This window comes from Ipomoea triloba, chromosome 1 (assembly GCF_003576645.1).
Source record: "Ipomoea triloba cultivar NCNSP0323 chromosome 1, ASM357664v1".
Taxonomy (NCBI): domain Eukaryota; kingdom Viridiplantae; phylum Streptophyta; class Magnoliopsida; order Solanales; family Convolvulaceae; genus Ipomoea; species Ipomoea triloba.
The window spans coordinates 11,401,371-11,409,387 of NC_044916.1; positions in this window are offsets into that span (position 1 = coordinate 11,401,371).

Here is an 8,017-nt window from a genome sequence, read left to right on the forward strand (position 1 = left end):
ACACACACACACATATATATATATATAGAAAGAGAGAGAGAGAGAGAGAGCATTGCGTTCAGGTGCGTACGGACCGTCCAGGAGAGAAATGCGGACGAATCGCAGCACGCCACGTGTCCAAAAAAGTAGTTGCACCTAACGTTATAACTAGGTGCACGTAATGTTATAACTAAATGTACCTAGATGCATCAGGTGCATAAATGTTAACAAAGTAAATTACTTGCACTTGTAAGTAAAAATAGTTGCACACGTGCAAGTAAAATGTATTACAGGTGCAAGTAAATTGTACACTGAGCATTAATACTAAGTGCACCTAATGTTATAACTAGGTGCACCTAGGTTGCACCCAGGTGCATGAATGTTAACAATGTAAATTACTTGCATTTGTAAGTGAAAATAGGTGCACAAGTGCAAGTAAAATGTATTCCAGATGCAAGTAAAATGTATTATAGGTGCAAGTGAATTGTACGCTGAGCATCAATACTAAGTGCACCTAATGTTATAACTAGGTGCACCTAATGTTATAATTAGGAGCACCTAGGTTCCACCCAGGTGCATGAATATTAACAAGGTAAATTATTTGCATTTGTAAGTGAAAATATTTGTGAAAATATATGCAGAATATTAACAAGATAAATTACTTGCACTTGCAACTAGAAATATGTGCGAAAATAGGTGCACTTGTAAGTGAAACTAGGTGCACCTGTAAGTGAAACTAGGTGCACTTATAACACAATTACTTGCACCAAAATTGCAGTTATTTACGAAAACGCCACCGCGTCGTTTTTTTTTAAAATTACATATGATTCGTTGACCTGGACATGTGTACGGCTGGGAAACGTTCTCATTTCTTTCTTGGGCGGCAGTTCGCATGGGAGCGCTATATATATATATATATATATATATATATATATATATATATATATATATATATATATATATATCACACACACATCATGAATAAGCCTAATAAATGCAAGTACAAAATATATATGGTTGTGTTTTGTAAGAATGGCCCTAATCATCAACACCATGGTCAGTTGCCAGTGAGTTTATGAATAGAGAGTACAAAAGGATCGAATTAAAATTTTATAAAAATAATTGAGGGGCCAAATTAAAATGCATTTAAAGTTGAGGGATGTATATTACCTAACAAGCTAGCAATAAATTAATAAGTCTTTTTAAGGAATTGCACCTACCGATTTTGGGAAGTAAATTAAATATCAGTCGAAACGTTTCGTGGAAGACAAAATTAGAAGAAGAATAAGAGTTTTTTCCACTTTTGGTCCTATGACTTTAGTGTCTCCGTCAATTTAGGTATGATTTTCATTTCTGACATAAGTAGTACTTGACTTTAATTTTTTTGCCACTTTTAGTCCTTAACTTTGATTTTTTTTTCCACTTTTAGTCCTTTCGGCCATCTGAGCGATAACTTTTAATCGAAATCAACAAACTGTTGTGCCATTAAGGTAAATAACGTTTAATGTATTTAGGGATTTATGAATAAACAATTTTACCCTTAATGGCACAACAATTTGTTGATTCTGATTAAAAGTTGTCGCTTAAAAAGCGAAGCAAAACAAGCAAATAACGTTTCTTTTTCCTATTTTTTCCTCTGATTTTATTTATAAATATATTTAGGGCTTTATCAAAAGACACGTTTACCTTTAATGGCACAATAGTTTGTTGATTCCAATTAAAAGTTGTTGCTTGGATTGCCAAAAGGACTAAAAGTGGAAAACAAATCAAAGTCAAGGACTAAAAGTGGAAAAAAAAAATCAAAGTCAAGCACTACTTATGTCATGAATGAAAGTCGTGTACCTAAATTGACGGAAGCACTAAAGTCATAGGACCAAAAGTGGAAAAAACTCAGAAGAATAATTACTATGAACTTGCTGACTTCATCTCAGTTAAAAAAGTATGCATTTATTAATGAAATACAAAGGAAAAAAAAAACCATATATTGCNATATATATCACACACACATCATGAATAAGCCTAATAAATGCAAGTACAAAATATATATGGTTGTGTTTTGTAAGAATGGCCCTAATCATCAACACCATGGTCAGTTGCCAGTGAGTTTATGAATAGAGAGTACAAAAGGATCGAATTAAAATTTTATAAAAATAATTGAGGGGCCAAATTAAAATGCATTTAAAGTTGAGGGATGTATATTACCTAACAAGCTAGCAATAAATTAATAAGTCTTTTTAAGGAATTGCACCTACCGATTTTGGGAAGTAAATTAAATATCAGTCGAAACGTTTCGTGGAAGACAAAATTAGAAGAAGAATAAGAGTTTTTTCCACTTTTGGTCCTATGACTTTAGTGTCTCCGTCAATTTAGGTATGATTTTCATTTCTGACATAAGTAGTACTTGACTTTAATTTTTTTGCCACTTTTAGTCCTTAACTTTGATTTTTTTTTCCACTTTTAGTCCTTTCGGCCATCTGAGCGATAACTTTTAATCGAAATCAACAAACTGTTGTGCCATTAAGGTAAATAACGTTTAATGTATTTAGGGATTTATGAATAAACAATTTTACCCTTAATGGCACAACAATTTGTTGATTCTGATTAAAAGTTGTCGCTTAAAAAGCGAAGCAAAACAAGCAAATAACGTTTCTTTTTCCTATTTTTTCCTCTGATTTTATTTATAAATATATTTAGGGCTTTATCAAAAGACACGTTTACCTTTAATGGCACAATAGTTTGTTGATTCCAATTAAAAGTTGTTGCTTGGATTGCCAAAAGGACTAAAAGTGGAAAACAAATCAAAGTCAAGGACTAAAAGTGGAAAAAAAAAATCAAAGTCAAGCACTACTTATGTCATGAATGAAAGTCGTGTACCTAAATTGACGGAAGCACTAAAGTCATAGGACCAAAAGTGGAAAAAACTCAGAAGAATAATTACTATGAACTTGCTGACTTCATCTCAGTTAAAAAAGTATGCATTTATTAATGAAATACAAAGGAAAAAAAAAACCATATATTGCCATGTAAAAATAAATATTATAAGGTAAAATTTTGAAGGAAATATAGAATACTACTGAGTCAACAGTCGTCTCCACTGAAACTGAGGCTTGAACCCACTCCCTACCACATGAGAGTGTAAACCGGGTGCCGTTAGATCACAAGGTCTTTGGCATCATTACCCATTCTTAATTACTAACAAATAAAATAATTAAAGTTGGACAAAATATAAATAAAATCACATTTCGTCCGAATGATACTACCATTCATACGATCTCTGAAGAAGTCGTTTGTAAAGTTTAAAAAAGAGTTAATACCCAATTTAGTCCTCGACTATAGTGGTTTTACTCGATTTGGTCCTAAGTGACTTTTTATACTCAATTAAGTCTCGGACTTTAAAGATTTTACTCAATTAAGTCCTCCGTTAATAATTCCGTTAGTTGACTGTTAAAAGCAGGGTTAATATGGTAATTTAACCTCCCTCCTCCCTTTTGGTCAAGTTGTCATCTTCTTCCTCATTTCTCCTCCATCTCTTTGGGAAACTAAACGAGTACACGGCCACTACATCTTAACTCTTTGTTTATCACATGTGGTCTCTGCCACCATAATTCATGGCTTAGGAAACTAGTCAACTACTACATATCACTGCCTGCGTTCCCCTCTTCATATTCGTTTTCTCTCTTCACTCGGATCAAAGAACTTAATGCCCATTCATGGAACACCATGATCAAAGGCTATTCAATGACTTCAAACCCCCATAACTCCATTGTTTTGTTTGAGAAAAATGCGGGAAAATTGTGTGTTTCCCCACAAGCACACCTTTACTTTGCTTCTCAAAGCCTTTTCCAAGGCCAAAGCAGGAAACCCACTAAAGGTTTTTGCTCAATTACGAAAGTTTGGGTTCGGTTCTGACCATTTAATTAGTGTAGAATTCTTTGGCTTCAACTTTTGTTGTCTGTGGGTACATTAAACTTTCGCGCAAGGTGTTCGTTGAAATGCAGAAAAGAGATGTCATTTCTTATACTGCATTAATTGATGGGTTCAAAAGAAATAGGGGGCCAATTGAAGCTTTGGAGCTTTTTCTAGAGATGAAAAAGACTGGTGTGAGGGTGGATGAAGGTACTGTAGTTAGTGCTCACAATTTTTCTTGCTATTAAATTTTAAAAAAAAAATTACAGTTGAAAGAAGATGAAGGAGAAATGAGGAAGAAGATGGAAATTTGACCAAAAGGGAGGAGGGATGATAAATTACCATATTAACTTTGTTTTTAACAATCAACTAACGGAATTGTTAACGGAGGATCTAATTGGGTAAAATCATCAAAGTCCGGGACTTAATTGAGTACAAAAAGTCACTTAGGACTAAATTGAGTAAAACCACTATAGTCGAGGACTAAATTGGGTATTAACTCGTTTAAAAAAAAAAAGGAGAAAGTTTTCAACAATATAAAAATGGAAAAATTACTTAAATTTGGTTTGTGTTTTGACTTGAGACTGTTTCAGTCAATTAGAAATATGATTTTGATCTTGAAATTAGGAAAAATAATTCTAGTATAGGGTTGAGATTTTTTAAAAAAAAATTTTTTTTTGGTAGCTAAAAATCAGTATAAATTAACTAATTTTTTTTTATGTGCTACTGACTCTGTTACAATGTAGTATCCGCCTCCGCTGAGACTCAAACCCACAACCTCACATGTGAGAGTACAACTTGGTGCCACTAGACCACAAAGTCTTGGCAATTATTTTTTTAGTACTACTGACTCTGTTACAATACAGTATTGTTCATAATGTTTTATTAGGGAGAAGAGTAGTCTATATTTTTAGGCGGCATTGTTTACTTATTTATTTTTTTTTTGTCACCAATGAAATTTGTAAAAAAGTAATTCTAATAAAGAGTTAATTATATTTTTGGTCCTAAATATATAGGTGTTAGTCCACTTTAAGTCCTTATATTTAAAAATATCTTATTTGGTCTTAGTATTATTGTGACATGACCATTTTTTGTCACCCGTCAACGAAACCGTTTAAATGTCGTTAAATACAATGACATTTTGGTCTATTCATTTCTAAATGTTAATTCCTTTTCATTTGTTTGGTCATATATTTATATGTGTCATTTCATTTTGATTTTTTTTTAAAGAACATACATTTTTGTCCTAATATTATTGTGGCATGACAATTTTTTGTCTCTCCTCAATAAATATGTTTAAATGACATTAAAAATGACGTTATTAACCACTCAAAATCTTCTTTTTTTTCTTCTTCTTGGTAATAGAACACTACAAATGTTCTACATCTTCAAAAAGCATATACACTGATCATACACTTATTTAGGTTGTCAATGAATGTATGATCAATATATATAGTTTTTTGAAGATGTAGAACCTTTGCATTGTTCTATTACCAAGAAGAAAAAAATGAGAATTTTGAATGGTTAATAACATCATTTTTATTATCATTTAAACATATTTGTTGATATAAAACAAAAAATTATAATGCTACAATAGTGCCAGGACTAAAAAAGGAAACGAAACTAACACTTAGAACTGAATAGAACAAAATGTCCTTGTATTTAACGTCATTTAAACGGTTTTATAACAGGGGACAAAAATGGACATGTCACAATAAAACTAGGACCAAAGTTTAATATTTTGAAAAAAAGGACTAAAAGTGGATTAACACTTATAAATTTAGGACAAAAATGAAATTATCTCTTAAAATGTGTTTGTTAAAAAAATTATTGAGAAAATTAGTTTATATGTTTGGTTTCATTTTAAAAAATTATTTCAAACAGTTAATTTATCAAAATTTTTCTAGAATTTCTTTTAATCTCTAATATACCATTATCGCATACAAATAACAAAAGGAAATAAAGAACAAAAATTAATTAAATAAAATTTACACATTTTTTATTATCATGGGAAAAAAGCTAGAGTCATATATAGTACAATACCCTTAACTTGAAATAATATTTACATATTTTTAATAAATCCCATTTTCTTATTTTTATTTCTGAAAAAAATAATTAAATCCCATTTTCTAAATTACCTAAATTCTCCATCAATAATAATTTTTTCATCTTTTAAATTATTAAGAAAGTTCAAACTTTTCTAATTTCTTACCAAGCAACCACTTAATCTAATGGGACACATCTTATTTGAGCTTTTAAGGTGATACTTCTTAATTGGTTAATTTTCAAATCAAAATTTTCTTATTTATCCTAACTTTTATCAATTTAGAAGAACTTTAATTTAGACAAGATTCGTTCATATAATTTTAGCCTTTATATTAGGGGTAGTGAGAAAAATGAGGGAGTGGGTGGGGGATTGAAAGATGTTAAATGACAAGTATAATAAAGTGTCACCATGCATGCATGCCCATATATATGAGAGAGAGGTCCCATGAAAAATAGAATTCACGTGAGAATTTGCGGAGTAATTTCATCTGATTCATTTAAGATAATCAATTATTCAAATTAAAAAAAAAACATGAAGGCATACATTTTAGTAATTACGATATAGAAATATTTGACCGTGCATTCACGAATAACTACTATCCTATTTGGAAACTCTTTTTTCTAGATGTATCATCAAGTATTTCTAAATGCACAATCATAATTACGTCCATAAATGCTACCGTATTTTTCTCTTAATTGTAAACTTTTAATCATCTTAAATGGCCAAATAAGATAAGTCCCGTACATTCTCATTGGAAGTCTAGTGATTCTATATATATGAAAATTAAAAACATATATAATTATGTGGCAAAGCCTTTACTATATTTTATAAAAAAGCATGCATGTCCCATAATAATAAATAATGTTTGGGAGCAAATAATAATAATAATAAATAATGTTGGCCATGATATGGCAGTTACATTAACTTCTTACATGTAGAAATATCCTGCCACCATCAACTAAAAAAATTACATAGAATATTCTATAACATGCATGTACGTACACATGAAATTATTGGGACAATGAATTCAATAATGGAACTTAAATTTTTACACACTTAACAAGAAATATGGACCATATATATATATATATATAACACATTTATTTACAACAAGTCAATTATTCATAAGTTGGAATACATTATGAGTTATTCATGTGGCTCAAAATATTTTTATTTGATCTAATACCTTTTTTGAAGAGTGATCTAATACCTTTTAATCACATAATATAAACTTGATCATTATATTGTTACAAATACATAAAATATAATATAAAAATTAGTATTTTTGATCGTTTAATTATGCTTACAAATCATTTTAGTTGTTTTAAAAAAATTATAAATGTAACTCATTAAGAAAAAAAAATGAGTGGAATTGGTTAAATGTTCATATGTAGTGTAAAGTCATATCCTACAATATTATAATATTTTGTACATGTATTAATAATTAATAATAATGAGGTTATATAACTAGTTTATTGGTATTGAGACTAGAGAATCGACTAGATTTTAATACTTCCTACTCTTTGAGGTCGGGATACTGATCATAAAAGCCATATGCTATTGACAAGTTACTGTTGTAGCCACTACTTCAAGCATTACATCAGGCCCACCAATACGTATCATGATCGACCTGTCAACCTATTAGCGACATTTCGACATATATTTTCCACTCTATAAATAAGAACTTTCTCTTACTTGTTGAGGAATTGATTTCTAAACTTTACTATGCTTTCAAACCGGAGTTTTCTAAACTCACCTTACATTACACTTAGAAGTCCTCTAATATTATCAATAATACTCTTCTTACACTTTTTACAACTTATATCTCTCGAATTCCCATATTTTTATTGATAGCTAGTATAACGTACCATATTGGACATTTGGACTTGGACCAAATTAAATAGGCTATTCCAGTATGAAGTACTCCGTAACATGTAATTAGGTAATAAAAATAATTATTTTTTTCCTCAAAGATATATGTCCAATCAGTGACTCTAGGACCTGGCCTGGTGATATCTTCTCTGATAGTACGATAGAATCAAGATAGATTCATCAATACAGCTGTGCGATAAGATCTGAAGTCTT